This window comes from Carassius carassius, chromosome 34 (assembly GCF_963082965.1).
Source record: "Carassius carassius chromosome 34, fCarCar2.1, whole genome shotgun sequence".
NCBI classification, from domain to species: domain Eukaryota; kingdom Metazoa; phylum Chordata; class Actinopteri; order Cypriniformes; family Cyprinidae; genus Carassius; species Carassius carassius.
In genome coordinates this window covers 11,424,656-11,451,068 of record NC_081788.1, presented here as the reverse complement: position 1 = coordinate 11,451,068, position 26,413 = coordinate 11,424,656, and the positions used below count along the sequence as shown (strand labels likewise).

The following is a 26,413-nucleotide window of genomic DNA, read 5'->3' as shown; positions in this document are numbered from 1 at the left end:
TAGAATAATATTATATTCGGAGAACTTCCTGATCCCATAGCTATGCATGCTATATAAAAGATCAATAAACATTACAGATTATGGAAAGTAATGTGTTTTTTACTTTTGTACTTATTGTGTGGGTAGAGTAAACTATATAAAGTGAATTCACTTTCCATTGTAATAATAAGAAGTGTAATACTTGTTGCCATTATGAAATAAGTTCGAGCATATAAGGTTAAGGGTGTGCAATGCACACCGGTGATGTGGAGGGAGAACATACCGTTCGCTGGACTCAATGTCATCTCGTAAAACTGCGTGCAAGTCCGTAAATATGACCTCGTCTTCATCATTCTCTGTTTCATTATCATCGTCAGCTTGAAACATTCTGTAAGCTTTGACAAAGTTCGAACCATTGTCAGTGACCGTGGCAGTTATCTTACCACAAAGAGCATATGAGCTGTAAATTTGCTCTAACTCCGCTGCGATGGTATCGTACGTGTCTCCCACGAAATCGTCTGCAGGCGATTGCAGCTTTTTTCCGATGCAGAGTAGCAGGATCTATCCAGTGTACTGTAATTCCCAGAAAACTTTTATTCTGAGCAGTCCATAGATCTGCAGTGGTTGAAACATATTCCAAGTCGGCAAAAGTTTTCTTTAGTTCGGTCTCCATTTCCATATATGCATTATCCAAAAAGCTTGCAAAGGTTTTACGATCGGGCAGCACGCCTCCCGGCTTTTTCCCTGTCAAAGAGATTTTGCTTATGATATTTCTAAATGTGGGCGCCTCCATAGTGGACAGCGGCTGCATCTCCACAACAATAAAAGCAGCAACCAATTTGTTGAGTTCAGTGGAACTAATTGTTTTACCTGGTGATGATGAACTGAAATCAAGCTTTTGTTGTTTAGCTTGAGGCGGGGTGGAGGTATCATTCGGCGCTCTCTCTTCCAATTCTGTAGTGCTGTGCTTTGCATGCAGATGTTTTTTTAAATTTGAGGTGGTGTTTTTTGCAGTTGACAAGAGCTTTTCACCAACACATAATTTACACTTAACGATTATTCCCTTCTTCTTCTTCTTCTTCTTCGATTTCAAAATAATGAGAATACTTCCATCGCAGTAATGTAACGCTCTGGCCTGCCATCTCCGTTCCTGACTAGAGTTTGTTCCCACGCAGGGCGCGCACGTATCAGTGTTCTACGTGACTACGTTCATTTTAATTCAGTACTCTTTTCTTCTTTTTTTATGCAAATTAATTAAACTGAAAAGTAACTCGCATTACATTTTTTAAAAAGTAACTCAAATATTAATGTGTAAATTTATAAAGTAATGCATTACTTTACTCGTTACTCCAGAAAAGTAATATTATTACGTAACGCTCGTTACTTCTAACGCGTTACCCCCAACACTGTTTAAGGTTATATGTTGAATGTAAAGTTGGTTTGTTTCCCCTCTTAATTTGTAATGGGCCCATCCTTTCCTTTATAAGTTGTTGCTTTGTTCATTTGAACAGGTCAGTTTTAGTTTGTTTGTTTGGTTTTTTTTGTCTAGCTGTTTTGATCTCATTTTCTGTTTGTTTATTTTGTTGTATGAAAGTTATGAGTTTGTAAAGTAATTTTTTTTTCTTGGGTTCAAATAAAGACCCATTTTTTGCGCAAAGATTGTGTTCCTTGTTCTTGGCTTCTCGGTCCCTCACATATGGTGGCAGCGGTGGGATATTTCAGTCAGTCAAGGGTTTGCTGTGTTTGTTTTTCTTCTGCCCCTCGAGGCTGTTTTTTTTCCCCCGTTAATATGAGTCGTACCTTAAAGAAAGGTGGCCCTTAGGCTCCTCCCTTGCAGCAAGCGGAAGAAAGGGGTGAGGAGGCCCAGGACATGGTAGAAGGAGCTGAAGAAGGCGAGGCAGTTAGAGACAGAGAAGTTTCGGTGACTGAGTTGGCAAATCTGCTTCGAGCCCATATGGCCAGGACGGAAGGCCGGGAGACTGTAAGACAGCAGGAGCAGACGGATCAGGAGCGACGGTTTAAGGCTCTCAAGGACCAGTTCGGGCTTTTGCAAATAGAAGTCCAAGCACGCACCTTTCCGAATCTTCCCTTATCTGATGTTGACCGGATGTCCCGGGAAAGGCCTAATGCGGATCCTTTAGATTCTGATGGGAACTCCGTGGCTTCAGTTTATCAGCAAAGTTTTAATCAGGTTGGGAACAATATAGGCCCACCATTATCTCAGATACCTCGATTGGAGAAGCTGAGTGACACTGATGATGTGGAACACTTCCTTGTGACTTTTGAAAGGATTGCTGTTGCTTGTAGGTGGACTAAAACTGATTGGGTTTGGCATTTAATCCCTTTGCTGACGGGTAAAGCAAGAGCAGCTTATGACGATATGAATGAGTCTACTGACTATGACAAAGTGAAGTATGCTATTCTAAAGAAATATGATGTTAATGCTGAAACTTATCGACAAAAGTTCCGTTCCTTATCAGTAGATCCATCGGAAAGTCCCATAGAGCTTTATAACTGGCTCAAAGAACTCTTTGTAAAGTGGGTCCAGCCTAAGAGGAAACAGGTGGAGGAGGTGAGTGAAATCATCATTTTGGAGCACTATCTTAGAATGCTGTCCCCTGAACTCCAGGTGTGGATTCAAGAGAGAGATCCCAGAACCGCAGCAGAAGCAGCGTCTTTGGCGGATGTGTTTGTTGCAGCCAGAGGAAAGAGTAAGCCGTGGGCTTGGAAACCTGTTAATGACCGCCGTTCTCTTGACATGCCTCACTTTCAGCAAAGGAAGGTGGAGGGGTCTGGTAAGCCCTACATGAGGAAAACTTTCTTCAGCCAAACTAAATTTTTCTCCTAAACGACCTCTCATATGTTACCTGTGTGGTCAAGAAGGGCACACTAGACCGAATTGTCCAAAGATCTCAGCTCAGCTTACCCAGCTATGTTTTGTACCAAGGAGGGATGTATCCAAATCCCCAAGCTCTTTGAAACTACAAATGTGGAGATAAATGGGGAGAAATTGACTGCTTTGATTGACACTGGCAGTGATCAGACTCTGGTAAGAAGAAAGTTCATATCACACTCTTTGATCAGCATAGTCAACAAATTACCTATTTGCTGTGTACATGGAGATGAGAGACTGTTACCTACCGCCAATGTTTATGTCAAAATAGAAGAACAGACTTACCTGGTGAAGGTGGGGGTGGCTGATAACTTGTCTTTTCCTGTGATTCTGGGCCGCGATATACCAGTGCTGCTGGAGCACTCGACTTGACAGTGTAACGTGGTGGTGACCAGAGCAAAGGCCAACCAGTCAGAGGGGATTGAGCACCAACTAAGTACTTTACCTTTCTTCAATGCAGAGATTGAGACTGGGGTGTCGAAGAGGAGAAAGACTAGAAGAGAAAAAAGACAAGAAAAGGTCAAATATGCCGCTCATACAGTGTCTGAAAATATGGCCTGTGACTTACCTGTGAACTTCCAAGTGCCCACCAACATCGTTCAGATGCAGCAGGAAGATGTTACTCTCACAGAGTGCTTTGCTAGAGCTGCAGAGGTTAGAGAGAAACCTCTAGATGACAGTACAGCCAGATACGTGATAATGAAGGGAATACTCTATCGAGAGATCGGAGTCCAGAAACAACTTCCACAGTGTGTTCGAGAGATGGTGTTACATCTAAGTAACTCTATTCCTTGGGCTGGCCACCTGGGGAAAAACAAGACTACTGCAAGAATCAAAAAGTGGTTTTTCTGGCCTGGTTTGAAAGTAGATGTGGCCCAATTTTGTAAAAGCTGTCCTGTTTGTCAGAAGGTTTCCCTCAGACGTCCGTCAAGAGCACCATTACAACCACTTCCTATTATTGGTACTCCGTTTGAGAGGCTTGGAATGGATGTCGTTGGTCCAGTGGAGAGTAGTCGCTCAGGGAACAGTTTCATGCGGGTAATAACGGATTACTCCACCAGATACCCAGAGGTATTTCCGTTAAGATCTGTGAAGGCGAAAACTGTGGCTACTTCCTTGGTCCAGTTATTTTCCAGGGTCGGATTTCCAGCAGAAATTCTAACCGATCAGGGTACTAATTTCATGTCTACCTTGTTGAAGCAGGTTTACCAGCTCTTAGGGATTAAGAGCCTGCGTACTACTCCCTATCATCCCCAAACGGATGGGTTGACTGAGCAGTTTAACCAGACATTGAAGCAGATGTTAAGGAAGTTTGTCAGTGAGACTAGTCAAGACTGGGATCAATGGTTGCCCTATCTTCTATTCGCTTATCGGGAAGTCCCTCAAGCTTCCACAGGCTTTTCTCCTTTCAAACTGTTGTATGGCCGTGATGTCAGGGGCCCATTGGCTCTGCTCCAGGAGATGTGGGAAGGGAGTCCTGAAAAGAAAGAGCCCACCAGTGTGGTCGCCTATGTTCTGCAAATGAGGGAACGGTTACAGAAGATGACTGTTTTGGCTCAGAAGCACTTGGCGGAAGCCAGCGGAAAGCAGAAAACCTGGTATGACCCCCTGGCTCGAGAAAGAGATCTGGAGGTCAGTAAAAAGGTACTTTTCATGTTGCCTAGTTGAGAGAGTAATGAGAGAGTTTGCTAGCAAAATGGCAGGGTCCTTACGAGATCAAGAAACGCCTGGGTCCTACGACTTATGGAATCAGTATGCCAGGTCAAGATCGATCTAGTCGGATCTTGCACGTTAACCTGTTGAAAGAGTGGGTTCCTCGTCCTGAAAAGTCACAGTCACTGATAATTTGCTGTATTGAAGAGGAAGAACCCGATGAGCAGTATCTGCCGCAGCCAGTTCCTGGGGACATCGGGTTAGATCATCTAACAGCTTCCCAGCGGTCACAGGTACAAGTTCTCCTCACCTCGAAGGTATTTTCTGAATATCCTGGGTTTACCAACTTGATTGAACATGGTGTAGTACTAAAACCTGATGCTGTCGTGAAACGCCAGAGCTATAGGATACCTGAGAGATTCCAGGTGACCTTGCAGGAAGAGGTAGACCTTATGCTCCACTTGGGCATTATTGAGCCTTCGAACAGTGAGTGGTATCACCACATAGTCCTTGTGCCAAAGAAGGACTGGAGTATAAGGTTCTGTATTGATTTCCGATATCTGAATTCAGTATCACAGTTTGATTCCTACCCAACTCCTCACATAAGTGACCTAATTGATCACTTGGGCCAATCCAGATATCTCACAACAATGGATCTTTCTAAAGGCTATTGGCAAATTCCCCTGACTCCCTCCTCGCGGCCCTTGACTGCATTCAGAACACCACAGGGCCTTTTCCATTTTAAGGTGTTACCTTTCGGCCTTCATGGGGCCGTGGCAACGTTTTAGAGGTTAATAGATCAAGTATTACGTGGTTTATCCTTTGCTGCTGCATATCTTGACGATATTGTCATTTACAGTAACACCTGGGAGGAACATGTGCAGCATCTAAGAGAAGTCTTGCAGCGTCTTCAGAATGCCGGCCTAACTGTCAACCCCACCAAGTGTGCTATAGCTAAACAAGAGACCGAATACCTGGGCTATGTCATTGGCCAGGGTGTTGTGAAGAAAGTTCAAGCCTTGGAGAAGTGTGTGGTGCCCCAAACACGTAAGGACCTGCGATCATTTCTGGGTACGGCTGGATTTTACCATCGCTTTCTCCCTAACTTTACCAGCAGGGCTGCTCCATTAACAGACATGGTGGGGGCACGTTGCCCTAACCAATTACAGTGGACTGAGGAGAGATCGAAAGCCTTCCTGGACATCCAGGGAGCTTTGACAACTAGTGCTGTGCTACACAATCCTGATTTTAGTCATCCTTTCATTGTACAGACTGATGCCTCTGAGAGGGGAGTGGGAGCCGTTCTATTGCAAGGACCACCAGAGAGCCGACAGAAAAGTGGCTTACATCAGTCGCCATAAACTGCTTCCGAGAGAAGTACGTTATTCAACAGTGGAAAGGGAGTGTTTAGCCATAAAGTTGGCATTGGATTCCTTACGATACTATCTATTAGGCCGTGAGTTTATCTTGGAGACTGATCATAAAGCATTGCAGTGGTTGGAGAAAATGAAGGATTCTAATGGAAGGATTATAAGATGGTATCTCGCCATGCAGCCCTTCAGATTCAAGATACAACACGTTTCTGGTAAAGTCAATGCTACTGCTGACTACCTCTCCCGCTCTACTGGCGAGATTCCTGAAGGGGGGAAAATGTGACGGCCCGAGTGGTGGCCGCACAAGAGCGGTAATGTGGATGCGCACGCACACACACCAACATGCATACATTTACACGAAGGATATACATTTAAGAATAATCTTTATTTAAACTTTTGTCATTCATATTCATTTTAGTATAATGATGGATCATAATAAATCACACAAAACAAACAATATTAATTATTTATTTATTGTTAGGTTTTCACATGTTTACATTTACAGCACATTTTATATACATTGTTACTGATTTGAAGTGCACACAAATTAGTTACGTTGTATGTTACTTATATTTGTTTCTATTTTGAGTTTAAGTTTACCATTCGTGATGAACTTCAGACATGGTCCGCTGCAGCCGCATCCTGGCGTGATGAAGATTTGAGTCTGGGCAGGAACAGAATTTAAGCATTAATGGTTCCGTCCGAACATACCAGTTGCTGGAATTGCCCGGGGGAGGAAGAAACGTTAAAGTCGTTAAAAAATTGCTTTATTTAGTTGTACATTTATGATATTTGATTACATTTTGCTTTCCTTATCTTTATCTATTATATATCTTTGTTTGATTTGATTTTGATTTATTTAAGGTTATATGTTGAATGTAAAGTTGGTTTGTTTCCCCTCTTAATTTGTAATGGGCCCATCCTTTCCTTTATAAGCTGTTGCTTTGTTCATTTGAACAGGTCAGTTTTAGTTTGTTTGTTTTTTTTGTCTAGCTGTTTTGATCTCATTTTCTGTTTGTTTATTTTGTTGTATGAAAGTTATGAGTTTGTAAAGTAAATTTTTTTTCTTGAGATGAGTGAGGAAGGGGAGGCCGTTCAGGTTTACCTCCGAAGCGGACGGGGAAGGGCCCGAAGTACGTGCGCCGGCAGTCATACGGAGCGCGGCGACCTCCCGTTGGGTTTCTTCTTGCCGGGAGGCCATGTGCTCCATAATTTGTTGCTGGCGGATGCTCACCTCGGTGAGGTGCTTCAAGATTGCTTCCATCGCCGGGGGAGAAGCGCCACCTGGGGAAACCAGAGAAGACACGTGAGCCAACAGGGCGTGTGGCAAAAGGAAAACCACAAAAAAAAACTACCAAACCAGTCCAACTGGGGAAACACCGCGTGGGAAGGGAACGTCGGTGTCTTCTTCACTGTCCTGCCCGCATTCTCCACCAGTGTGGCGGGGTGAAGAAGGACACGACGAGGAGGTACAGGTGAGTTCCCTGAAGGGTGTATTTTATTAATAAATAGAGGGTTGAAGGCGGTGGCGTGAGGTGGCTTGGTTCAGGGTGCTCGGCATCCTCTTCGGTCTGTGCGTTGTGGTAGTGTGGGTCCGTTGTGCTCTCCCGTGTGCGGTGGGGCTGGCGGTCACACACTGCTCTCTGTGAACAAGACAGATAGATAGGTTTAGCCGAGTCTCGTGGAGACATCTCTCACCTCTGTGTTCGTTTGCTGTGCTTAAGACAGCAGCTCTTGATGGTGCGCAGGTGTGGCCGCTCAGCCTGTGATGAGCAGGAGCAGGTGTGACTGCTCGGTTTCCAGGGCGACGCTGATGAGAGCTCGGGACACATGTCACAGCCAGAAAAAAAAAAAAAGCACATAAGATATTTTTTCAGTGCACCAAATGGTAAGTAAGTACAAAAAGTTTGTAAACAATTTAAAGTTATTTGCATCAGAATTTGGGCTTAATTAATGCAAAACATCTTTATGAGAATGGGTGCTTATGGAAATAATGTCATGGTGCCACAGACAAAGGAGACAGGAAGTACTGAGGGACACGGAGACCACCAGGGTCAGTCAGGTGTACAGCTTCGTGGTGGTGTCAAGCTTTTTTCAATGGTTTTGGAGGTGTGTGTGACTTTTCTTCAGATGAGCACAACTGGATCACCAATTTACTGTATAATCAGCCACATGATCAGTCTAAATAGTTAATTTAGAAGTCTTTCTTTTGGTTTGGATGTTGTTATTGTAAGTGTGGAAAACTTTTTTTTTCTGTTCTAGGATTCAGACTGTTCTAAAAAAGTGAGAGTAGAGGAAGGGTCAGAACCAGCGAGAGAGCCAGACACTGCAGCACGGGGAGATGATATTGCCAGCACCAGCACGGGGGAGAGGAGCACAGTTTTTAGTTTAGATCTCAGTGACTGCACAAAACCATACCAACCACATCCTCAGTGTATAGAAAAACAAACAAGTCAGTGGCAGGAAGGAAAAATTGTCTTATACTGTTTATCAGAGACAACAGGCCAGTGCCTTGCTAAGATGGTAACTGATGTGCTGTTGAGGCTCATTCTGCCCATGACTGCTTTGTGTGGGTGAGTTATGATGGTGCCTCAAACTTGGCAGGCAGTGTTCGAATTGAGGGGGGGGGGGGGGGGGGTCCGGGACCCCCCATAAGCATCATCATTCCCCCATAAGTCCCAAAAAAATGACCTTGGGGGGGGTCCCCTGGTTTTTCATTAAAACTAAAATAGAAACAATATTTGACATAGCCTTATCTATTTTTTATCAAAGTATTGCGCTGCTGCTCCCATAAAAAGCTACTTCAAATTAGATGTGTGTCTGAAAATACGCTCAAGTGCGCCACACACTGTTCTCTGAAGGAATTTACAGACTGCGGTCGCGACGTCGCTGTGTGATTGGCTGGCAGAGTGATCATTCCTCATTATTTTACCTCACGATGACGGTAAGATAACATTTATTTGTTTTATGCTTGTTTGGTACACCTAATTTACTGCTACTGAATAAGTGTTCATCTTAGGATCGGACAGTCACTTTTATTATAATCTGTCTGTCAATAGATGTTTTTTTTATCTTATAATGCTAACGTTAGCTCACTATCGGATTGTTAGTTGTAAATTAGCCATCTAATGTAATTCTGAGAAAAAAAGCTAGCATTGCACCCATTCTGAATTAAACAAATAATTTTAAATCTAATAACCTTAAGGCCGCGTTTCCACCAAAGCGTTTGTCCCCGCAGCTAGTGTATTTTTTCAGTTGTTCTCAATGGGAGCACCGCGTTTTTTAAAATGCCACGAGCGTGCCGAGCGCTGAGTGTCTTATTCGCGCTGAGCGCTTGGGCGTTTTTTTCTCGCGCCGAGAGTTGTTATAATGACATGTCAACAAGCGCAACAACAAGAAAAATGGAACAGAAATTAATATAGCTGGTTTCTGAGCATCCAGAGCATTTAAGTCAGAAAAAAATTATTTGCCAAATCAGATACAAATAACAGTTTAGCGGTTATTCCGTATCATAGCAACTAAAGCGTCTCAACCACTGACCTATAATATAGATATAATATATAGATCAGTGGTCTCAACTGAAAAAATGCAGCCCACAATAAGCACTCTCAAGCGCTCTGATGACATGTTCATCAGGTGAAGGATTTTTTTGTGTCAACGATGACAAAGCAGGGTTGCTAACTCCCACAAATTGTGCGTGAGACACACATGCATCAATTATTATTACGCTGAAGATAAACATGCAGATCAACCGTTTTTGTTATGAATTGTATCATATTTTCCGTTATTATATATAGCCTTATACAATTAGTGTAGTATTTAAGGTTAAATGGAGTTTATTCAATGCAAAGAGGCATATTAATTCATGCAAGAAAATACTGAATTTAACCCAAGAAAAGTAAGTACAGTAGGCCTATTCATGTGAATTGATAGTGAATCAAGAGATCGAAATTGATTAATGGTCATCAGCATCGTAATCGTATCAAATTCTTTCTATTTTTTCCCTCTTGTAGAAACACTATTGTGACAAAACATATATTTAATGTAGTCTCTCATTCGCCACTATGGAAGTTTACCCAACTATGACAACTTCCGGTAGAAAATATAAAAGGGTTATGTAACTACATTCAACATAAGTTAGTTTTTTAATGAAATAAAATGCATACATGTGCACTGTTCAAAGTATATAGATTGTTATTTAATTTTACATATAGTAAATGCTCAGCTGCAAAAACATGTTCTGAAACACACAAATTAAATGAAATTCACAAGTAAAGTAAATTAAATTATATTATTATATGAAATAAATATATACAAATATATATTATTAGTTTTTTTGTTGTTGTTGTTGTTGTTTTGGGCGGGATGGGGGGGGGGGGGGGCAATATACAAAATATACTGACCATTTTAAGACCAGTACATGACCATCTTAGGACCAGCATAACTTTTTTTGTTTTTTCATGTGTAAATGGTTTTGTTCTTTGTCCTTCAGGCACATTTTTTCCATCTATTCTAAACTTTTTTTTTTCCTCCAATTGTTGATATTTGAGCTAAGGGTTGTTTCACTGTCAAAAGCCAGTAAGCCAGGTTTATTTTCAATTCAAATCACACATATTTTTTGTTTGTTTGTTTACATCTAATGAGTTTAAAATCAAAAATAAGTATTCATGAGTTTCACATTTTACATACTAAAATATACAGCAGTAAAAGGAAGTTCAAATAATAATGTGAGTCAATCGTAAGCTCCTCCCCTGAACTACATCTCACTTGCTTTATTCCTCTCACTTACACTTCAGGCTCGAACTTCATATCAATATGTACATGAGTATTTCAGGAATAATGCAGCTCCGTCAGAATTTTTTCATCATTCTTTTGTTCTTTGGGATGGTATTGAGTGGGTATGTAATTATTCTTCAGTAATATTAGATGGTTTGCATTTGTGTCTGTATTGTGTTAATAATGCAGTATTTCTCAGAGGTTGGTAACTTGTGCTTGATATGTGGTCAGGAGGAGTAAATAAAGTATTTATACTTCCACTCTATTCTGCTTCTTATTTAAAGCATTTATTTTTACATATACATTTTTGGAACTACATTTTATGACCCCTTTAAAAATGAGAGAGAAAAAAATAAAACAAATTTATTATCAAGATATCATATTAAGGCCCCAATTAGACAATCGCGTATAGAATTTTATTTTATTTTTTTAAAGGTACATCTCACTGCAAAAAAAATTATTCTGTTTGATCGGGGGCTAAGGGTGGTTTCTATACTGTAGTAGTCTGGTTGTAGGATTGCTGAATGACTGGAAAAGCAAAAAATCTTGGTTGATTTTCAACCCTACAATATCAAGCAATTCTTGACTTTGTACATGACAAGCAAAAGATATAAAACTCTAAAAAGAAGATTAACACTTACAGAGATCTCTCATAAAGTAATATATCTTTCTTTACAGGCTCATTTTTCTGAATAATATCCAGAACAGGTGAGTTTAGTGCAGTTAGAAAAACTTATTGCAGATGTAGTGTATATGTTGTTCTTTTGGTTTGAGAAGTTTGCATTAATTAATTATTTAATATTTTACTGTTTTAAGCTGCAAACAGCAGAAAATAGAACAAGTCGTCATCAAGTGAGTGTGCATACACATACATCACTCTTCCACACACACAAAAAAATAAGCACACACATACATGCTCATAGTCATCAATATACACACAATCAATGTGACACAACATAATCAAATTCAAATCAGTAAGAGTTTGACTCTGTTCATATCAGGCCAAAATGGAAGCAAAAGACCTTTGGATTGCGCTCATTGCCAGGGTGTGTAAATTTCCTCTTCTTAAAAGTTACTTTATTTTTAAGCTGATCCATAGTTAATGAAGACTACTGCTCTAGACAAGAACTCTTTTGGTTCAAGGTTGTTTTTGAGGTTCTGATCAGATGACCCGTGAGAGTTAAATGATGATGTCTTTGGTTCATCGATGGACATAAATTAAAAAAAAAAAAAAACACTCGGAAACCCATGTTTTATATGTGTATTTTGTTCTTTCTGCTTATTCATTTTTATTACAGCTTGTTGTACAACCAGCCAAGTGTGTTGGTAGGGTGAGTATTATGTTTTTAGTATTAAACTGTTATAGACCATTTCCAATCATGAATGAAATGATTACAGCACTGGATGTGTGTTTTTAAAGAAGTCGGACAGATGTTGCTTCTGTGACACCATGGTCAGCTCCAATCATTTGGGAGGGAACCTTTAACCCCATACTGATCGACTCTATCTATAAACAACACAATCTCACCATAGCAACCACAGTCTTCGCTTTGGGAAAGTAAGTCTTCATGATACCTCTCATCTTATTAATAATCCTCATTTGTTTTCCCTCCTCTGTTTTTTCCTTGATTCTGGAAATAGTAATGATTAAAGCATAAATGAACCATAATATTTCTCCCTGTGTTTGTTTCCTCTGTTTGTTAGATACACACGTTTTGTTAAAGATTTTCTGGAGTCAGCAGAACAGCATTACTTTGTTGGATTTCGAGTGTATTACTACTTGTTTACAGACCAACCAGAATCGATTCCTGAGGTGAAGATGGGTAAAAACCGAATTTGACAATTCTAAAGGTTCAGAGTTTGAACAGATGGCAGGACATCAGTATGAGCAGGATGGAAAAACTGGAAAAACTAATAGAGAATGAACTGGCCAACGAGGCTGACTATATTTTCTGCCTTGACATAGATACAAAGTTCTATGGCCGTTGGGGTGTGGAGTCTTTGGGTCGTCTGGTAGGTGTGATTCATCCTTGGTTCTTTGATGCTCCAAGGGATCGATTCACATATGAGCGTAGACCAGAGTCTCAAGCATACATTCCAGCTGGAGAAGGTGATTATTATTATGCTGGTGCTTCATTTGGTGGCTTATTAGAAGATGTACATCAACTCACCAAAACCTGCAGGGAGAAGCTGCACATTGATGCTGCAAACTCCATTGAGGCAGTATGGCAAGAGGAGTCTCACTTGAACAAGTATTTCCTTTTGAACAAACCTAGTAAACTGCTCTCTCCTGAATATATGTGGAGGGACATCAATGAAAAAGCAGACCAAATAAAAGTAATTCGCTTCTCTAATGTAGCTAAAAACTATGCTGAAGTTCGTCCAAATCCATAGCAACCAGTATTCAGCTACACTGACATGGTGTGTCCTCACAGGCCTCCCGTAAGACATTGTGAATCTGAGAATCTGTGAACAGGTACACTGTAAAATCTAATTAGTTAGGCTTTCTTAAATCGATTGGCTTAAAAAAAAATCTAAGTAAAGTGAAATGGGAATAGTATGTTGTACTGACAAATGGTTAGTTATAGTTACACAAGAGTTAAAAAAAGAACTGTAGGCAGTAGGGGTGGGACAGTTTCTCTGAAAAAAATCAAACTGTTCGGTTCTCCACACGCTGGGACCGTGGTTCAACTTAAATCTGACATCTGTAGTATGGTTTGTTATAAATAACACGTAACACAAACAGGGTTCTGCTAATATATGTTTCTGTTAATGGATGAGCATGAGAGAAGAAAAAAAAATCTGGACAAACTATTCAGTCTTGTTCAGTGATGCCGTATGCTGGAATATGAGCAGCCATTTATTCCGTGGCCGGAGGGCCACTATCCTGCAGAGTTGAGCTTCAGCCCTCATAAAAACTCACCTGCCTGTATCTATCTAGTAATCTGGAAAACACTGATTGGCTTGTTCAGGTGTGTTTAATTAGGGTTGGAGCTAAACTCTTCAGGACAGTGGCCCTCCAGGACCGAAGTTGCCTATCCCTGATATAAAGGCATGCAGCATTTTACTGTTACTCATAAGTGTAATTCAAGTTTTGAAACTGCAGCTGCATGCTAAAGCAAAATAAATATGATGTGCATTCTTCTGATTTCCATTTCTCCGCACTTACACTTTTGGCACGAAAACTGTTATTTTACGGAATTTTATTGTTTTATTTTAAAGGTCCCGTTTTTTGTGCTTTTTTGAAGCTTTGATTGTGTTTAGAGTGTGCAATATAACGTGTTCATGTTTTGCGTGTAAAAAAACACAGTATTTTTCACACAATTCACCTATCTGTATACCGCTGTTTTCACTATCATAAAAAAAAAAATGGCTGATGACTTCCTTGTTCTATGAAGTCCCTCCTTCAGAAACACGTGACGAGTTCTAATTGTGCCAGCGGTTCCTGTGTTGTGATTCGACACCAGGATTTGTTTTGAAAACTGCTGGAGATGTACTTATAATCACAGGAGCATTTTTACTGACGAGATGCGCATGAAAAATCGCATTCGTTTTTTTGCTCAGCCCTACCATCTAGTTAACAAAGCTAAACAGTGTTGCCCTTTGTGTAATAAGTTACAGAAAATGTTAAACACACCAACTTAAATAATAAAATACACTTACCGGTTGTGGTCCGTGAACAACGCCTTCTCCAGACAAAGAGGGAACTGCTCCATCTTTCAAGAATAATCTTTGTGCGAATCCGGCATTAAACTGATTGAGATTGAGGAAGCTGTCCTCAGCAAAATGTGCTGCACATAGTTTTACATGTGGATTATAATTTTCGGGAACTGAGCTAAACATAAATTGTAACCATTGATCTCTAAGTACAGCGTCCCTGGGAAGGCCAAACAAAGGTGATTGGACTCTGAGATGAAAATAACAGCATTTCGACGACATGGCGACAAACACAAACGCAACTCTTCCTCTTCTCCGTCGGAGGTCAACAAGACCACGCCCACTTTTTTTGTGTATTCCTGTGGGCGGAGGTTAGTCAAAAAACTGTTTTAGTGACGTCATTACTGCAGGAACTAGAGGGATGTAGTCCAAACGGGTCGTTCGTCGAATTCTGTTAAATAAAATATCTCGCCTGGCATTGAACTTTGAGCTTTAGAATTTTACAGATATTATTTATACTCTAACAACAACATTACACACTAACTAAAGTTTAAAACATGGGATCACGAAGAACGGGACCTTTAATTTTTTTCATGTAATTTATAAATACAGTTTAAAATTGTAAAATGAGACTGTAAATGTACATATCCCATGTAAAATCACATGAAAAACATGTCAATGTGCATAACACCCCAAAAATATTTAAGAAATATCAAAAACTTTGATATTTGATGTTTTTCACATAAGACGCACCAAAATCAGTGTGCTTTACAGGTGCTGGTTATATAATTAGAATATCATCAAAAAGTTTATTTATTTCACTAATTCCATTCAAAAAGTGAAACTTGTATATTTTATTCATTCATTACACACAGACTGATATATTTCCAATGTTTATTTCTTTTCATTTTGATGATTATAACTGACAACTAAGGAAAATCCCAAATCCCTGTTCTTAAATGTTGTGAAAACAATTACAAAAGGGGTTGATTTTTTTCACACAAACACGTACATACATTTAACTGATTTATTTCTTAATTGCTTGTTTTAGAACACAAAAACATGAGGCACCAATGTTTCAGGAGTTTAGTACACAGAATAAGATGCATGCTTATTCAATAATTGTTTTATTTCCTATTTGGGTTTATACTGTACATATGCTTAAAGTAACTGTTTTTTCCTCCCCAAGGCATTGTTAGATGCCAGTGTTTCCTGACATAGCTGTGGAAAGATTTGATTTTAAAAACAGTTTAAAAAAATACTTTGTCAAAGTTCAGCACTGTTTTGTATTGAAGTATGAAGAATATGAAGTGTTGAGGTGTCCTCATTGTAATGCATTAACTGTCTATAAAAGTAATGTCAAAGGATGTGTGATTTATGTAGCTACTTAATATTTTGAGCTCATTTAAAATTCTAAACAACAACAAAAACATAACCTTTTTTGTTTATCTTTTGATTTTTTTAAAATAAACTTTTATTAAAGAAACATGTAAAATGTTGGTCATCAGAATCAGTGGCATGCACAGACCTCCTGAGGGGCAAAATGGCATCACGAGGGCACAATCACGGACCGGGGGTGGGGGTTTAGAGTCTGTATGGTTTTGTTCCCCCTCAGCTAGGGGTGGGCGATATGATAAAAAAAAAAAATTTTAATATCATGAATTTCGATTCTCGAATCTCGATTCTTTGTCATGTTGGTTTTTCTATTTTGCAAGCTATTTGAGCATCACAGCCAAAATAATTTCCCTATTATAAAGCCTTTTAAGGTAAAAAAAAAACAAACAAAAAAAAAAATAATAATAATAAATATATATATATATATATATATATATATATATATATATGTGTGTGTGTGTGTGTGTGTGTGTGTGTGTGTGTGTGTGTGTGTGGCAGATATTTAGGCCAAAAAGCATGGGTAAGTCGTGGCATAGTGGTTAGAGAGTAAAAAGAAAAGATAGAAATCTTTGTCATTATTTTATCTTTGTTATTAAAAAATGAGAACAAAGATACATTACAAATACAGATATTATTGAAATAAAGTGTTTTTTTTTTCAGGTACAATAGGTGTATTTAGCAGGAGCATTAAAAAAAATGAACGAATATAAGTGATTTTTCTCTCTGTGTTCGGTGTTTTATTAACATTAAGGAATAATTCACCCAAATATTAAAATAGTGGAAAAAAACTGAATGAGTTTCTTTCTTCAGCTAAACATTAATGCTATTTTGTTGGCAGCTGTACTGCGTTTGAGCTCCGTCACTATATTCTTTTCATTGACTATTTTTAACTTAAAAATCCATTTTATACATCATCGTTTCCGTTTATATAACGTGTGAATATATCCTCTATTGTATTCTACAACAAAAACAATCAGAGCGCCTCGCTATCACTAGTTTTATTTTGATCTCCCGGGTCCGCTATTAGCTTTTAGCCCGTTAGCATCAGCAAGCGTGGTTTAATGGCGGATGAATGTCTCCACTCTGTGCAGCTCGAGCTCGAGGCCGTGGGGAAGCAGATTCGCGACCTGGAGGTAAGGCAGGCCCAGCTGAGAGAGCGGAGAGCCACGCTGGAATCATTCCGGGCTGACGCTCACAAGTCCGGGGTAAGTATACAGCGTGCTGCTAACAGTCCCACCACGTCCCACCATGTTTCTCTGCACAGGCCCGGTGCAACCAGGACGCGATCTTCCCAGATGTCCTTCACTGCGACGCCAGGACGACACGGACCCTGGGTGCATCCACAGCGGAGGACGCGAGCCAGGTCCCGAGCGACGACTTCTCCCCCTCCTGCCTTCGACATCTCCATCCGGAACCGCTTCGCTCCCCTCCGCGAGACAGGACGCGACGCTGTGATCATCGGAGACGCCATCGTCCGGCACGTAAGTGCTACGTTAGCCAAAGGTAAAGTGCACACTCATTGTTTGCCTGGTGCTCGTGTTCTCGATGTTTCTGCGCAGATACCCGCGATCCTGAAGGCCGACGAGAGCCCCAGAGCAAACGTGCTTCATGCCGGGGTTAACGACACCACGCTGCGGCAGACGGAGACGCTGAAGAGGGACTTCAGCAGCCTGATCGAGACGGTTCGCAGCACAACGCCCGCGGTGACGATCGTAGTGTCAGGACCACTGCCCACGTATCGACGAGGACACGAAAGGTTCAGTAGACTTTCTGCTTTAAATGAATGGTTGTTGTCATGGTGTAAAGAACAGAAACTGCTATTTGTTAATAACTGGAATCTTTTCTGGGAGCGTCCTAGGCTGTTTCGCGCTGATGGATTACACCCCAGCAGAATCCGAGCGGAGCTGCTCTCTGACAACATCTCCAGGACACTTCGCTCCTTGTGACTAGTAAGACAATTCTGAGATAACTATTATGATGAGTTTTGTTCCACCCGCTTAAATGATAAAAGTACTTGCGCTGTAAAAACTATTAAGACTGTGTCTGTTCCCCGAATAATGAGGTCAAAATATAATGTAGGATCTAGAAAAAATCTTATCGTAATTAAACCAGAAAAATGTAAAGTAAATGAACAAAAACAATTTTTAATTCATAAATATTAGATCACTCACACCCAAAGCAGTTAATAGATAATAGTTTTGCTGTACTCTGCTTGACTGAAACCTGGCTAAAACCAAATGATTATTTTGGTCTAAATGAGTCTACTCCACCAAACTACTGTTATAAGCATGAGCCCCGTCAGACTGGTTGTGGCGGAGGAGTTGCAACAATATATAGTGATATTCTCAATGTTACCCAGAAAACAGGATACAGGTTTAACTCTTTTGAAATACTTCTGCTAAATGTTACACTGTCAGACATGCAAAAGAAATCTAATGTATCTCTTGCTCTGGCTACTGTGTATAGACCACCAGGGCCGTATACAGAATTCCTAAAAGAATTTGCAGATTTCCTCTCAGACCTTCTAGTTACAGTTGATAAGGCGCTAATTATGGGAGATTTTAATATTCACGTTGATAATGCAAATGATGCATTAGGACTTGCATTTACTGACCTAATAAAATCCTTTGGAGTCAAGCAAAATGTCACCGGGCCCACTCATCGTTTTAATCATACACTAGATTTAATTATATCGCATGGAATCGATCTTACTGCTATAGATATTGTACCCCAAAGTGATGATATTACAGACCATTTCCTTGTATCGTGCATGCTGCGTATAACTGATATTAACTATATGTCTCAGCGATACAGTCTGGGCAGAACTATTGTTCCAGCCACCAAAGAAAGATTCGCAAATAACCTGTCTGATCTCAACTGCTATTTGTACCCAAAAATACACATGAATTAGACAAAATTACTGACAACATTGGCACTATTTTCTCTAATACATTAGAAGCTGTTGCCCCCATCAAATTGAAAAAGGTTAGAGAAAAACGTACTGTACCATGGTATAACAGTAATACTCACTCTCTCAAGAATGTAACTCGTAGTCTTGAACGCAAATGGAGAAAAACTAACTTGGAAGTTTTTAGAATTGCATGGAAAAACAGTATGTCCAGCTATAGACAGGCTCTAAAAACTGCTAGGGCAGAGCATATACACAAACTCATTGAAAATAACCAAAACAATCCAAGGTTTTTATTTAGCACAGTGGCTAAGTTAACAAATTACCAGACGCCACCTGATTCAAATATTCCACCAACGTTAAATAGTAATGACTTTATGAATCTCTTCACTGATAAAATAGATAACATTAGAAATACAATAGCAAATGTAGATTCTACAGCATCTAACACTTCAGTTTCATCCATCGCACCCAAAGATAAACTGCAGTGCTTTACAAATATAGGACAGGAAGAGCTAAATAAACTTATCACCGTATCTAAACCAACAACATGTTTATTAGATCCTGTACCCACTAAATTACTGAAAGAGTTGTTACCTGTAGCCGAAGAACCGCATCTCAATATCATTAACTCGTCGTTATCATTAGGTCATGTCCCAAAACCATTCAAGCTGGCGGTTATCAAGCCTCTTATTAAGAAACCAAAACTAGATCCTAGTGTACTGGCAAATTATAGGCCTATTTCAAATCTTCCATTTATGTCTAAAATTTTAGAAAAAGTTGTGTCTTCTCAATTGAGCACCTTCCTGCATAAAAATGATCTGTATGAAGAATTTCAGTCAGGTTTTAGGCCCCACCATAGCACAGAAACAGCGCTTGTTAAAATTACAAATGACCTGCTCCTTGCGTCAGATCAAGGCTGCATTTCATTTCTAGTCTTACTTGATCTTAGTGCTGTGTTCGACACCATAGATCATGACATACTCATAGATCGATTACAAAACTAAACAGGTATTCAAGGGCAGGCTCTAAGATGGTTTAGATCCTACCTGTCCGATCGCTACCATTTTGTTTACTTAAATGGGGGGTGTCATCTCATTTATCATCAGTAAAATATGGAGTGCCACAAGGATCCGTCCTAGGTCCCCTTCTATTTTCAATATATATGTTGCCCCTTGGTAATATTATTAGAAAATACGGAATTAGCTTCCACTGTTATGCTGATGATACTCAGCTATATATCTCAACGAGACCAGATGAAACTTCCCAATTATCTAAGCTAACAGAGTGTGTTAAAAATGTAAAAGATTGGATGACAAATAATTTTCTCCAATTAAATTCGGATAAGACAGAGATATTAATTATTGGACCAAAAAACACTACACAGAATCTTGTAGATTACAATCTGCAACTAGACGGATGTACTGTTACTCTTCCTCTACAGTCAGAAATCTGGGTGTTATATTAGACAGCAATTTGTCTTTTGAAAATCATATTTCCAATGTTACAAAAACTGCATTCTTCCATCTTAGAAACATTGCCAAGCTACGAAACATGTTATCTGTTTCTGATGCAGAAAAGCTAGTTCATGCATTCATGACCTCTAGATTGGACTATTGTAATGCACTTCTAGGTGGTTGTCCTGCTTCGTCAATAAACAAGCTACAGGTAGTCCAAAATGCAGCAGCTAGAATCCTTACCAGGTCAAGAAAATATGATCATATTACCCCAATTTTACAGTCTCTGCACTGGCTACCTATTAAGTTCCGTATCAGTTACAAATTATCATTACTTACCTATAAGGCCCTAAATGGTTTAGCTCCTGCGTACCTAACTAGCCTTCTACCACGCTACAACCCATCACGCACCCTAAGGTCACAAAACGCTGGACTTTTGGTAGTTCCTAGGATAGCAAAGTCCACTAAAGGAGGTAGAGCTTTCTCACATTTGGCTCCCAAACTCTGGAATAGCCTTCCTGATAATGTTCGGGGTTCAGACACACTCTCTCTGTTTAAATCTAGATTAAAAACACATCTCTTTCGCCAAGCATACGAATAATGTATCTTTTAAATTGTGAGTGTAGTTGCATCTGATCAAATGTGCATTTTTATTCTTTAGCTTGGGTTAAACTAATTTTACTTTATTGGATCAGCAGCTATGCTAATGATGTCTCTATTTTGTTTCTATGTTTCGCCACGGGTAACTAGGATTTACACAAGCTCCAGTCTGGATCCAGAACACCTGAGAAGAGATGATGCTGACCCTCAGAGGACCCCAGATGATGCTAACCTTGAATCAACAAACAGAACTAACAATTATTGCTACATGTGTGACTGCATCATATAATAACTATTAATTAATAATATTGATAGTTCATCGTCTAGCTGATTACGTCTTGTATTATTATTATTATTTTTTTTTTTTTCTAAAATCCTGTCAAACGTGCACAAACTACTAGCTACTACTAAATATTGTAGAAACATAATTTTCTGTAAAGTTGCTTTGTAACGATTTGTATTGTAAAAAGCGCTATACAAATAAACTTGAATTGAATTGAATATTTTGAAGGTGGAAACCCAAACAGTTGCTGGTTCACAGTATACTAATTGTTTTCTGCAAACTCCATTAGATTCTTGTTCTACATCTTCCCCGGTAAGACTGTGGTGATTTTCATCTTACTTTACGGTATAATTGTTTAATAATTGCTTACCAAATCATGAAAAGTGCTATCTTCTTCCTCACTGTAAATACATTTAGAAAATCCATAAAAAGGTTAAATCCAATTGTTTTCTGCAAACTCCACCAGTTTCTTTTTTTACATCACCCCAATCACCGGTGTGGTGATTGTCATCTTACTTTGCTGTATAATTTTTTTTATAATTGATTACCAAAGTCCTGACTGATGCTATTGACCTCGCTATACCCAGATACAAACAAACCTGTAGACATTTATTTACTTTTGGCTGGTTTTGGGATAACAATGAGGTTTCGATATTGACTGTGTATTTGACATTATGTTTGGCTTAATGAAGGTTTTGGTAATTCTCATCCTGCCTTGTGTGTGCGGTTTCTGTCTTGACCCACAACATGAACATGTCATGATTTACAGGTGAATGTTTACAAATATTTATATGTTAATTTGAATAAACATTTATGTAGCCTATTCCAATTTAATATTTTGATCCCATACGCTGCCTTGGGGTGGCAACTGGGGTGGCAAAGCTCATTTTTAGGATGATAGCTGCCACCCCGTGTCACCCTTGTGGACATGCCACTGAGTTGAGCTTCAGTTTTATTGTCAATCTTCGATGTTGTAGTGTTTCTGTCACGGTTCATAGATCTGTGTGTTCATTCTGCATGTATGTTTTCTCGTTATCTGTCTGATTGCTCATTCAGCATTGCTCCGGCAATCATTGGGCTGATGAGCTAATCAGCATGGCTGCACCTGATGCTGGTTCTGTCCTGTCTTTATCTGTCTTGTGGTTGTTACTGCATGTTGTCAGATCGTTGTTGTCGATAGTGATGGCAAAATCGAGGCCTCGTGAACCAATGAAACAGTTGAACCAAATGTGCCATATTGTTTCGAGGCTTCGAATCAATCCGACACCCGTCTCAACGGTGACACCTAGTGGTCACTTGCAGGTGTTGATCTGAAACAACCTTGACGAGCCATTAAAAAAATGTGTTGTTTTTTTATTATTATAATGATCTTATATGTGAAGCTTGTAACCTATAGGCTCCTCACTGTGCATACTGTTATTTTGGTCATGAAAAATGAATATTAATAAAAGAAATCAAGCCACAATGTCTCACTTTTTTAGAGATTTTTATTCAAAAATATTAATTTATCTGCTGTGGAAGGACTTAGCCTACTTCTTTTTTTACAGATAATTTCTCCAGCCTTTGAAAAAATCCTCTCACAAGGGACACTTGTTGCTGGCATACAAAGATATTTTTTTGCAAGGACATACAAATGAGGAAAGATTACTGCTCTCTCTTTCCAGTAAGTTAGTGGATCATGAGTTCTGGGCAAATACGCATCGTTGATGTATTTTTTCACTTCCACTGTGGCATCAGCTGTAGCATTGTGTATCATCTTGGTTTGATGGATGCGAGTATCAAAAAGTTCCCATAAACTGTCCTGTGTTTCTACTGGTGTTGATGTTGATGGTGATGGTGATGATGATGATGATGATGGGTGTGATGTTGACATTTCTGGGTCTGAATAAAAATGAAAACAGCAATTAGTAACAAATCCTAAACTGACGGCATATATGAAGGATATATTATATTACATGATTCAGATTACATAACATAACACAGACTGAAACTGCTCACCAGGATTTGTGTTTGAACGCATCAGTGAAGCACACTCCAGTGTGATATGCTTTTCAGCTTCCTGGGCTTTGGCAGCATTTCCAAATGCCATATTTTTGAACCTTGGGTCCAGCAGTGTAGCCAGTGCCAAGGCTCTAAAACTCTCATAACCTCCACATCTGGAGTGCAGACCTTCTTGCAGATGTGAGCCTATGAGCCAAAACAGGAGAAACACATATTTATAATAATGACAATAATATGACAGTTATGGCCAATCACATGGGTAGTATGGTCATTGTGGCCTACCTAATTGAACAGTTGATTCCTGCGTTGCATTTCCTTTTTTCTGTGCAAGCTTGTGCTACAACATCCTGTACAGTGGTATAAGCTTTGAAGCAGACACTCTCTTTTCCTCTGACATCTCTGTTGTTGCGAGTTTGAATGGTTGCAGTATTGACAATGATTGTTCAATAATGTCATAATCAATACTTGTCAGGGGAGCAGTATCATTGTTTAAGTTGGAAAGTGCAGCAGCCACTGGTTCACGTTGGTCATACAAGCGCTGTAGCATGTCAAATGTGCTGTTCCATCTCGTGTCAACCTCCTGTATCAGTTTCAGAGTTGGTCTTCCCATCAAGCTCTGCATCTCCACAAGCTTGTCCTTTGCTTTGCAGCTGGATCTGAACAACCCCACTATCTTTCTGGCCTTCTGGCATATTTCATTGATGACTGGGGTTTGATCTAGTGCCTTTTTCACAATCAAATTTAAAGTATGAGCAAAACATGGGACATGGCGAAGGTGGAGTAGCTGGGCACTTAGGATCATATTAGATGCATTGTCAGTCACCATGCACTGAACTTTGGAGGTTATTCCCCACTCAGCCATTAGCAAGGCTTTAGCCTCCATGAGATGCTGGGCTGTGTGGGTTTGGTAAAACCTCCTTACACCCAGTACAACAGTTGCCATTTTTGCCTCTGGTGTTATGTAATGGCAAGTCACACCAAGATATCCATCCATATTAATGGAGGACCACATGTCAGCTGTAAGGCTAACAAATTCGGCCTTTTGTAGGTCCTCCATTGTCTTCTCCTTGGCTTTGTTGTACTTTTCGCTGACCATTATTTTAAGCACCTTCCGGGATGGGAGGACATAGCTTGGATCAAGCTTGTTCACAAATGCCCTGAATCCCTCATCGTCCACGATGGTGAAGGGCTGCAGATCCTTCACCACCATGTTTATAAGAGCCTCATCCAATTCCCTCTGTCTGACTTTTAAAAGAGAAGACAAAACATACTTTCAGACAAATACATTGGAAAAATACAGCTTCAATTAGTGCACATCTATTAAAAGTATAGCCTACTGGTTCATTATTTGGAAACCTTCCAGTGTTTATAATCAGTGCTTTATATAACTTATAAACTTTATAAACAGTGTCCCAAAAGGTTGTAATTATATTTCAATTATAATTATATCCCAAACAATGCATACCTTGCTTATGGCCCAGCAGTGTCAGTAGCAGGCCTAGGTACAGGGGGAATGCCATCCTCTGCACCCTGCAAAATGGCAGGATGAGTGCTCCTCAAATGGCGCATCATGGATGATGTATTGTTGCAGTAGGCTAGCTGCCGATCACAATACACACATCTCACTTTATTTGGGGTTTCTAAATGGAAATGCTCCCACACCACAGATGTACGGCATCTCTTCTGGGGAGCTTCCATTCTATCTATCTATATATGAATCGATCTATGTATCTAGATATGTATCTATAATCTATGTATCTATATATGTATCTATCTATAATATATGTATTTATATATGTATCTAGAATCTATCTATATATGTATCTATCTATAATATATGTATTTATATATGTATCTGTAATCTATCTATATATGTATCTATCTATTAATCTAGCTGTCTATATATATATTTATATCTATGTATCTATTAATGTGTCACTATATGTATACTCTGTCTGTCTCTAGCCTCTCAGTCAATGTGTTGTGTAAATTTAAATGTAAGTCTAAATTGCCTATAACTAATCAAATCGCACTATGTCACTATATCACCAAAAATCCGCTATCTCAAAGTCAAACTCCTCTCACAAAAACCCACGAGGTCAAAATGCGTTTATTTCACTTTTATACAGATGTGCGATTGTGTGGTCTGTTCCCGACCATTCCAATCAAACGCTGATTCGGCGGACCACACCTGATGAAACAATTAGTGAAACACTTCGAGGCTTCGTTTGGTCATAGTCACGTGACATGGGTGTTTCGAATCACGCTTCGGATCAGTGTTTCGACACATCTGCGCTTCGGGATCTCGCAAAGCTTCGGAACGACTGTTTCGCTTCAGCCATCCTTAGTTGTCGATGCTGGTCTTGCTCTCAGTCCTCAGATCACTCTTCTTGCGCTCTGCCAAGGAGATTGCCCAGTGTGCTTCCACGCCTGTTCCTAGGAGAATTCTCTGGGTTGGTTTGGGTCAGTGCATCATAGTCTCCGTGTTACAGAGACAGCTCTCCAGCTCACCTGCTCTATTTTCTTGTTCCCTGCTGTTTTGCGTTGTGGCAAATAAACTGTTAATACTTGCAATTGGATTTTGTGTTCTTTTACGTGACAGTTTTTAAGTCCAGGTAAGCATGAAGAGTCAGATTCCAGAAGTTACAACTAAAAGATTTATTAGCATCAAAGGCCAGCAACAAATACAGCCTGCGCGCCACATGGTTACTCACATTGAATTGTTCTTCTATACCTTTTATAGGTACCAACTATAGTGCTTTCTTCTAGTGAATCAGTAATACAAGAACCCAACAGATGTGAGGCAAAAATAAGCAGGTAAATAAAGGTCATGTTTTCAAATTTTGGTCATTACCAACATTATTTCTACTATATTTGAGTTCTAGCATTTAGAATGTTTAATTTTTTTAATCGTTAAACCAGCATTTCAAACCAGTGCCGTTAGTCATTTAAAATCATCAAAAAGTTTCGAATTTAGGTTCCATTTGATGGTATTGTATTTTTTTTTTTTGCTGTTTTCGCTAGTATCTTACCACATTTTGTAGGTTTTGGTACCGTGTAAGTTAGGCTAACTGCTATTTTGTCGCTGAGGGAAAAACAGGCTGGCTTTGAGGTAGATTAACTCATTAGCTGGTTGTCTACGATACTTTTATTAGAAAGATGTGTCATTTGTGGTTTAAGAACTCAGGAGTTTAGCTCAGGTAAGTTCGATTAATTTGCCAACTTTACTGAACTTCGACTTAGTTTGCAGTGTTTTTAATCAGTTTTTATATACAGTACATAATCGTTGGTGTCTGCATAGGCACGTGCTTATTATCCCTAATTAAAACCCTGTATCTAAATCACATATTTAATCACTTTTTAATAAATTGTTTCTGTTGGTTACCCTTAATATCGGTCTATGGTTAAGCAAATATTTAATACATTAAAAGTATTTTA

General features: G+C 39.5%; 1 protein-coding gene, 1 long non-coding RNA gene and 1 pseudogene across 3 annotated transcripts in view; 2 read left to right on the top strand and 1 right to left on the bottom strand.

Moving 5' to 3' along the window:
• LOC132115497 (globoside alpha-1,3-N-acetylgalactosaminyltransferase 1-like) overlaps positions 1-13,535 on the top strand; it is an 80,639-nt pseudogene extending 67,104 nt beyond the window's left edge.
• Positions 1-26,413, bottom strand: part of c34h12orf43 (chromosome 34 C12orf43 homolog) — a 204,655-nt gene that overhangs the window by 114,506 nt on the left and 63,736 nt on the right. The window lies entirely within an intron of this gene.
• Positions 17,374-21,052, top strand: LOC132115146 (uncharacterized). The gene is made up of 2 exons (XR_009425421.1): positions 17,374-17,675; positions 20,842-21,052. It is a non-coding gene; the product is annotated as an uncharacterized LOC132115146 (long non-coding RNA).